The sequence below is a fragment of the Staurois parvus genome, unplaced genomic scaffold (assembly GCF_062004578.1).
Source record: "Staurois parvus isolate SC_StPar_1 unplaced genomic scaffold, SC_StPar_1.0 ptg000420l, whole genome shotgun sequence".
In the NCBI taxonomy this organism is placed as follows: Eukaryota; Metazoa; Chordata; class Amphibia; order Anura; family Ranidae; genus Staurois; species Staurois parvus.
The window spans coordinates 1,597,642-1,607,649 of NW_028318216.1; positions in this window are offsets into that span (position 1 = coordinate 1,597,642).

Sequence of the window (10,008 nt, forward strand, 5' to 3'; positions counted from 1 at the left end):
TGTCTGACATTCCACAGGACCCGCATTGCAGATATTTCAGATTCGCACACTTAATGGTCTCAAACATATAATTTTTATCTTAGTAATTGACCTTAGAAGGTTATTGTGCTTTATGCCTGCTCTTTCCCTTAACTGCCAGTGTTTATTTTCACACTGTTGGTCCTAAATTGCCTATATCACTTGTTTACCTTTTTGCTGGTATCTGGCCTTGTGTGACACACCTATAGAGAGTAATGGAGCATGTGCTGGCCGAGGTAATGTGAGGTAAGTGAGAAGGGGAAGGCTCTGTTACCACCTCCTGTCTATACATACTGCTCTCACATTTCCAGGACTAAACATAGCAATGCATAATAAAGAGAGCACCATGGCCTGTAAGATTTACTGTTCTAATTGATCACTTTGTTCCATTATGTCAGGATTGCAACATGTGTGCTCATGTTTTAGATTGATGGCAATCAGAATTTCAACTCAAATGGTACATTAATCAGATCTCCCTCACTTGCTGTGTACCCCCTTCCTTCTCTGTATCCCCCCTTCTATTACTCTGTCTATCCCCCTCTCTATTTATCCCCTCCTATCTCTTCAATCACTTTATATGTATCCCCCTCTCTCCCTTTGTATACTCCTCTATTTTCTCTCACTCTCTGTGTAACCACCCCCCCCCCCCCTCTCTCTTTGTATCTCTTCCTCTCTCTTGTATCACTCTGTGTACTCCCATCCCACTCTGTACCCCCTCCTCTCTCTTCTATCACTCTTTGTGTACCCCCCCATCCCTTCTTCTTCTCTCACTCTCTGTGTACCCTCTCTCTCTATCCCCCCTCTCTCTTCTCTCACTCTCTATGTCCCCCCTCCCCATATCCAATCCTCTCTCCTCTCACTCTCTATGTCCCCCCCCCATTCCCGTATCCCCTTTTCTCTCTTCTCTCACTTTCCATGTACCCCCCATATCCAATCCTCTCTTCTCTCACTCTCTATGGACCCCCCCATATCCAATCCTCTCTTCTCTAATTCTTTGTGTGTCTCCCCCTCTCTCTTTTTCTATCCCCCTCTGTCTCCTCTCTATTCATCCCCTCCAATCTCTTCTCTCACTCCATGTGTATTCCCCTCTATCTCTCTGTATCTCTTCCTCTTTCTTCTCTCACACTCTGTGTATCCCCCTCTCTCTGTGTCCCCCTCTTTCTTGTCTCTCACTCTGTATATCCCCCTCCTCTCTCTTCTATCACACTCTGTGTACCTCCCTTCCTCTGTATCTCCTCCTCTCTCTTCTATCACACTCTGTGTACCCCCCTCCTCTCTATATCCCCTCCTCTTTCTTCTATCACACTCTGTGTACCCCCCTCCTCTCTGTATCCCCTCCTCTCTCTTCTATCACACTCTGTGTACCCCCCTCCTCTCTGTATCCCCTCCTCTCTCTTCTATCACACTCTGTGTACCTCCCTTCCTCTCTGTATCCCCTCCTCTCTCTTCTATCACACTCTGTGTACCTCCCTTCCTCTCTGTATCCCCTCCTCTCTCTTCTATCACACTCTGTGTACCTCCCTTCCTCTCTGTATCTCCTCCTCTCTCTTCTATCACACTCTGTGTACCCCCCTCTCCTCTCTGTATCTCCTCCTCTCTCTTCTATTACACTCTGTGTACCTCCCTTCCTCTCTGTATCTCCTCCTCTCTGTATCCCCTCCTCTCACTTCTATCACACTCTGTGTACCCCCCTCCTCTCTGTATCTCCTCCTCTCTCTTCTATCACACTCTGTGTACCCCCTTCCTCTCTGTATCTCCTCCTCTCTCTTCTATTACACTCTGTGTACCTCCCTTCCTCTCTGTATCCCCTCCTCTCTCTTCTATCACACTCTGTGTACCCCCCTCCTCTCTGTATCTCCTCCTCTCTCTTCTATCACACTCTGTGTACCCCCCTCCTCTCTGTATCTCCTCCTCTCACTTCTATCACACTCTGTGTACCCCCCTCCTCTCTGTATCTCCTCCTCTCTCTTCTATCACACTCTGTGTACCCCCCTCCTCTCTGTATCCCCTCCTCTCACTTCTATCACACTCTGTGTACCCCCCTCCTCTCTGTATCTCCTCCTCTCTCTTCTATCACACTCTGTGTACCCCCCTCCTCTCTGTATCTCCTCCTCTCTCTTCTATTACACTCTGTGTACCTCCCTTCCTCTCTGTATCCCCTCCTCTCTCTTCTATCACACTCTGTGTACCCCCCTCCTCTCTGTATCCCCTCCTCTCTCTTCTATCACACTCTGTGTACCTCCCTTCCTCTCTGTATCTCCTCCTCTCTCTTCTATCACACTCTGTGTACCCCCCTCTCCTCTCTGTATCTCCTCCTCTCTCTTCTATTACACTCTGTGTACCTCCCTTCCTCTCTGTATCTCCTCCTCTCTGTATCCCCTCCTCTCTCTTCTATCACACTCTGTGTACCTCCCCTCCTCTCTGTATCCCCTCCTCTCTCTTCTATCACACTCTCTGTACCCCCCTCCTCTCTGTATCTCCTCCTCTCTCTTCTATCACACTCTGTGTACCTCCCTTCCTCTCTGTATCTCCTCCTCTCTCTTCTATCACACTCTGTGTACCCCCCTCCTCTCTGTATCTCCTCCTCTCTCTTCTATTACACTCTGTGTACCTCCCCTCCTCTCTGTATCCCCTCCTCTCTCTTCTATCACACTCTCTGTACCCCCCTCCTCTCTGTATCTCCTCCTCTCTCTTCTATCACACTCTGTGTACCCCCCTCCTCTCTGTATCTCCTCCTCTCTCTTCTATCACACTCTGTGTACCCCCCTCCTCTCTGTATCTCCTCCTCTCTCTTCTATTACACTCTGTGTACCTCCCTTCCTCTCTGTATCTCCTCCTCTCTGTATCCCCTCCTCTCTCTTCTATCACACTCCGTGTACCTCCCTTCCTCTCTGTATCTCCTCCTCTCACTTCTATCACACTCTGTGTACCCCCCTCCTCTCTGTATCTCCTCCTCTCTCTTCTATCACACTCTGTGTACCCCCCTCCTCTCTGTATCTCCTCCTCTCTCTTCTATTACACTCTGTTTACCTCCCCTCCTCTCTGTATCTCCTCCTCTCTCTTCTATCACACTCTCTGTACCCCCCTCCTCTCTGTATCCCCTCCTCTCTCTTCTATCACACTCTGTGTACCTCCCTTCCTCTCTGTATCTCCTCCTCTCTCTTCTATCACACTCTGTGTACCCCCCTCCTCTCTGTATCTCCTCCTCTCTCTTCTATCACACTCTCTGTACCTCCCCTCCTCTCTGTGTCTCCTCCTCTCTCTTCTATCACACCCTGTGTACCCCCCCCTTCCTCTTCTGCTACTGCTAATTGCTTGGCCTGGCTTTGACGTCAGTACTTTTTAAGTCCATGTCCTGAAACAAGCATGCAGCTATTGAATAGGCAGTGACCTCAGAAATCCTGATGTGCATCCCTTTCAATCAGGCCCAGACTGGCCTTAGAGCCGGGGCTGCTGGACCACATGTTGTCCTAACAAGCAGAGCTGTCTTCAGAGGGTATCTCCACCTTCACACCTAAAAAAAAAAATGAAAACTCTCTTCACAGCCTCCTTGATGTTTCCATCCACTTTGCACTTATGTGCAACTTCATCTCCACACCCTGGAAATATCCGTACACAGCCCTGGAAGCTGTCTAAAAGCATAATCTTTGCAATGGCTCCTGGCAATTGCTTAGCACGGTCATATGGTCCAGCAGCCCCAGCCCCTTGAGCTCGTATTGCCCACAAAATGTTTTTCTGGCCAAGGATTGATCATTCTGGCACTGCCCGAGTGCCCAGGGTCAGTAGGTGACCCCTTTTCCCTCTACCCCTGTTCCTTGGACCTCCTGCCATGTGAAAAACCCACCCGGATGATGCCTGCTGCAACTCCCTGATCTCCTCTCTAGGATAGACAGTCTGACAGAGCCTCAAGGTACTGCATAACAGTCCTTATCCACCTGACACTGACAGCGCCTCATGATGTCATCCCCAACCAAGGGTGCCCCAAAAATCACCACTGCTGGCTTCCCATGATGTCACACACTCATCACTGATGATATGTATGCCATTTCACACATTCAGATGATGTCACCTGCTGACCCCCTGACATCATCATTATCTTCATCATCATCCTGGCATTCCACCACTCTACCTCCTGTCATCATACTCCTTATTTCCCCTGTACTACACTGCCAGTTTCCTACCACCTCACCCCCTGTCATCATCATCCCCTCTGTACCCCACTGTTGGCATCCATCACCCTACCCCCTGTCATCATCATCCTCATCTTCATCCTTGATTTGCAGTAACCTCTAGCAACCAATTAGTTAGCAGTAATGATATGCAGTAACCTCTAGAAGCCAATCAGTGAGCAGTAATGGTGTGCAATAACCTCTAGCCACCAATCAGTGAGTGGGATGGATGTGCAGTAACCTCTAGCAACCAACCAGACAGCGGTAACATGATGCTGGCGTTTAGTGGTAGCTACCTGTAAAAAACAGCAAAGGAAGACAGAAAACAGAATCTGTTACACGATGTGCATACCCAGATTCTGTTTTCTACTTCCATATCAGGTCTGGTGCGGGCCTTCAGGGAGGAAATATGACACAGGCAGGTACTTACTCTGCTCGAAAAATCCTCCCGCTGCAATGTGTCACCTCTCGTGGTGCTCAATAGAGATGCCGGCACTCAGCAGAGTATTTCCATAATTCCGAATGATTGATGAATTACAGTGACTGAAGCAGGCTAAATATAACTTAAAGACATCAAGGAACCGGTAGTTGTCATTATTTGTATTTTGGTTTGAAAAAAAATGGGCTGCTCAGTCTAAAATGCCAGGGCCCATTTTTTGTCCCAGTCCGGGCCCTCTTTCATTGACTCAGAATGCATTGAAACCAGAGGTTTAGCATGACAAGCAGGCAGCTAGTATACTCTGAAACAGAGATCAGAAATACACTATGTTGCCAAAAGTATTGAGTCACCTGCCTTTACACGCACATGAACTTTAATGGCTTCCCAGTCTTAATCTGTAGGGTTCAATATTGAGTTGGCCCACCCTTTGCAGCTATAACAGCTTCCACTCTTCTGGGAAGGCTGTCCACAAGGTTTAGGAATGTGTCTGTGGGAATGTTTGACCATTCTTCCAGAAGAGCATTTGTGAGGTCAGGCACTGATGTTGGCTGAGAAGGACTGGCTTGCAGTCTCCACTCTAATTCATCCCAAAGGTATTCTATCAGGTTGAGGTCAGGACTCTGTTCAAGCCAGTCAAGTTCCTCCACCCCAAACTCACTCATCCATGTCTTTATGGACCTTGCTTTGTGCACTGGTGTGCAGTCATCTTGGAACAGGAAAGGGCCATCCCAAACTGTTCCCACAAAGTTGGGAGCATGAAATTGTCCAAGATGTCTTGGTATGTTAAAGCTTTAAGAGTTCCCTTCACTGGAACTAAGGGGCCAAGCTCAACCCCTGAAAAACAACCGCACACGATAATCCCCCCTCCACCAAACTGTACACTTGGCACAATGCAGTCAGGCAAGTACCATTCTCCTGGCAACCGCCAAATCCAGACACGTCCATCGAATTGCCAGAGAAGTGTAATTCGCCACTCCAGGGAACATGTCTTCACTGCGCCAGAGTTTAGTGGCAGCGTGCTTTACACCACTATATCCGACGCATTGCACTTGGCCATGGAACCCCATTCTATGAAGCTCTCTCTACGCACTGTTGTGCTAATCTGAAGGTCACATGAAGTTTGGAGGTATTTAGCTACTGTCTTTGATGACAGTTGGTGATGTCTGCTCACTGTGCGCTTCAGCATGCACTAAGCCCGCTCTGTCATTTCATGGGGCCCACCACCACTTCGTGGCTGAGTTGCTGTTGTTCCCAGTTGCTTCCACTTTCTTACAATACCACTAACAGTTGACCGTGGAAAATTTAGTAGCAAGAAAATTCACGGATGAACTTATAGCACAGGTGGCAACCTATCTTGGTACCACTCTTGAATTCACTGAGCTCCTGAGAGCGACCCATTCTTTCAAAAATGTTTGTAGAAGCAGTCTGCATGCCTAGGTACTTGATTTTATATACTTGTGGCCATGGAGGTGATTGGAGCACCTGAATCCAATGATTTGGAGGGGTGTCCTAATACTTTTGGCAATATAGTGTAGCAAAATGTCTTTTTAGTTTAGTATTGGTTTTCTTTGGGATAAGGGCAGTTTGAGCAGACAGAAAAAAAGCAGGCAGCATCCAACATATATTTAGTGCTCATAAAAGTATCACTGAATAATAACATCTGCATCCACCCTTTTACAGACAGTTTTATACAGTGCAACCTGGAGCACTAAATGGAGACATAATAAATGGAGACATAATACAATAGTTCCATTGTCAAGGACTTGTTAGTACAAGACCTTTCAGTCCCTTTTATGCACACTGGCAAAACTATAAAGGGGGGGAGGTACTTTAGAAATGTGTGTCTTCAGTTACCCTCACAACCTCCAACACCCTCGAAATTTATATTTTGCACTCTATTTTGGCTGTGGTGATCAATAATGGGTATTTTTGGTTACTAAATGGGCCAGAAGATGCCGGTTTATCCAGTAATTGAGTAGGAAGGTAGCATATATGTTCACATTAGTAAATGTCAGTACCAGGGTCAGCTCCATTGGAAGGAATAATGCTGCAATGCCTTCCATTAATTTACGATGTGCTGTCCCCTCATGAAATAGAACAATGCAAGTTTGCTGGAGCATCTACCAGCGTCTTAATTTTTGTCAATGTTCCGTGTAGCTTTAGATTTGTCCAACTTTCCTTTAACATTCTAAATGGGTGTCAGGACTTAAAGGTAACATTCTCCTGACAGTAATATGGGGCCTGAAATAGATAGGAGTGGCTTGGTGGAGTCATGGGGGCATATTCCTATTTATGGCTTTTGGTTATGTTGTTGGATGTATCCAGTGGTAATGTGAATCAGGAAGAGCAAGAGGCAGGTATGGTTGTGGTTGGATCATCAATGAGAAGGTGCATTGTAAGAAATGGCCAGGTAAGAAATGGTTTAAAATTTCTATTAATGCCACTCTTTTTTTTTTTTTTTTTTTATCATTCGCTACTCATGTAATAACATGTAACATTTTATTTTATTTAGCCTATTATTGTGCCATGTTCTTATTGTTTTAATAATCTATTTACTGCTCTTCATTAATAAGTTATGAGATTTTTCATTTGTTTAATAAAAATCTAAACTATGTCTCAGAGTTTTGGGGTTTTATATCAGGTAGGAAAGGTGACTTTGCTGCAACGCATGCCACTTCATTATCACCCTATAAACTGTTCCTCCCATATTGACACCCATGCTTATTTGTGCACATTCAAGTTCAGAAACCCACAGGAAAAATGTTCATGTATATATCTTTTTGTAAGTGCTTAGTACATGAGAGGCCTTCATCTGCCAAGAACATTTTCTGGAACTCTTATGTGTTGTTGTGCCTCTACCATGAAATGATGGACAAGGAATTCCAATACTGACTAGGATTAGTCCTGTCAACTTCCTAATATAAGAGAAAGGTATTGACCAATACTTCTTCCTCTGGACAGCGAAGGCAGGAAGTTAAATGATAGAGATGTGCACTGTGGAAAAATTAGTTTTGTTTTGTTACATTTGTTAAGTTAACTAGAAAAGCTACAATTTCTGGGGGAAATTGTGTGAAGTGTTCTTGCCTCCACCAGTAGTCTACAACTGGAGTGGGCAGAGTAACTGGGTGGAGTGGCTTGAGTAACTGTTGTGGTTGGAGAGGCTGGAGTAACTGTGAAAAGGTTGGACTGGGCAGAGTAACTTTATGGAGTGGGCAGAGTAACTGTGTGGAGTGTTTGGAGTGAGTAAAGATAGTAAACATTACACTAACAAATTGATCAAATTTAAAAAGTGCACATGGCAAGCTTGATAGAGTGAGAAATGCATTTCAACTTTTAATTATTTATATAGCTCATCAAACGGTTGTAATTTAAAAATTATAAATCCTACACCGAAGAGCTTTATATTGTGAGAATCACAAGACCCAGACCTACATTTTGATGCATAGTATGTCTCTGAAATATTAAAAATGAAGGCACAGTCGCAGTTTAGATATTGCCCTTCAAATTTGAGGTGGCTAGAGTGGAGTTTTAATGAATGTCAATGGGTGGCATGAGTGCAAACAAATGGTCATATTGTGAACACTATGAGGACTATGGCTTAGCTGTGGCCATTGTTAGTGGCAGCAGGGATAGCTGAACGTTTTGATATAAGATTTGTGGAGGTGGGCTTGAAAATGAGGGCGTGATGGCAGTTTAGAAATCATGTCCTGATTTTTCAGCTCACACTCTAGCATTTGTCAGCTCCCACTCTAGTTTTGAATATTCCGCCATTCATTCCTATGGGACCAATTTTACCACAAAAACGCCGATATTTCGTGAACCATTCGGTGAAACGTTCCACAAAGTAATAGCACACCAATCGGGAACAATCCGCACGTTTCGGTATATTACTGTCTATGTAGTGTAAAAACTGTGGGAGGAGTTAGGGTGGTAAATTTGGCTATAATAATAAGAATATATATGTGAGAAAACAGTAAGTGGACTTGCCATGCAAGAACACTTAATAACTTTGGTTTGTCATATTCATTATGTTAGAATGAATTGTTTTCGGAATTGGTTTCGTATATTCGGATTTGTTGCGTATATTTGTTAATTTCAAATCGATTCGAAATTTAAATTTCAGAAGACAGCTATATTCTTTTTTATTTTATTCTATTCTATTTTATTATTTTCTATTCTATTCTGTTTTATTCTGTTCTTTTATATTCTATTCTATTCAGTTTTTTTTCTATTATTTTATTTTCTGTTTTTTTTTTCTTTTTTTATTCTGTTCTATAAAGCAGCAAAAGTAGGACTCCTCAAATTACTTCCCTTTTATACCTTACTGTATTTATTGCAATATGTTTCCATTTTGAAATCGAATTCATTTTCAAATTCGGATTATTGGTTTTATTATATATTATTTTCGATTCAGTGAATTGAAAATTCGGATACATCTGAATGTCCGGATAATGAACATTTAGTCCAAATTTTGATTTGTTACAAAAGGAATTGCATGTCTTTTAAATGATACTGAGCTGACAGGTTTGCTCATTTGCAGCATATTTGCATATTCGAGACACTCTCTATTTGACAGAAAACACAGTCTGTACAGTAGCAAGACAAACTATACTAAAGATGTCCACCTGTTATAGTCCCCCCAACCCCTGTCCCCCAGGCAGTGTCTAGAGTTGGCACCGGGTGGTAGACAGAGAACAGGCACCTTTGTTGTTTGCTGTTGTCGGGTGAAGAAACTCAGGCATCCAGTCAATGATTTGTATGTCTTCACTCCTCTACACTCAGTTTACTTGTATCCATAGGATATGTTCCTGCTGCCAAATAAATTATTTACATGCCACATGTGCCTGAAGGATATACTGTATACTGTATGTGTTACCTGATTATACTTTTTCAGCTTGAGGAGCTTTTTGTGAGTGTGGTATCTATCTTTACCACCATGTTTACCCAAAGTGTTTTATCTCGGAATAAAGATCTCAGAAGATCTTAGAGGTAAATATTCATTTATAGGTAGTGTTAGCAGTTAATTCTTATTCAACTGGAATTACAGCCAAACCATTTTGCTAGTTTTGGAATGAATGGAAACTAGCCAGATTGTTCATCTGGCTTTTACTTCCCAAATTGTATGCTATAATCCATGAACACAGACACAACAGGATGTTAGAAGAAATCTCCCTAAAGGAGGAAGGTGTCCTCCTGTGAAAACAGTCCCAGGAATAAGAAAAAAATGCAGGTTTAAAAATAGTTTTAGCAAAAAACTTAAATGTTTGACTAAGAAAACACAAATGGACCTTAAAATTCTGGTAATCCACTGGGGACCCCTTGAGGTACCTCTTGGGCCACATCCAATATGGCCAAACTGTTAAACAATGGAGGTTTGCAAGG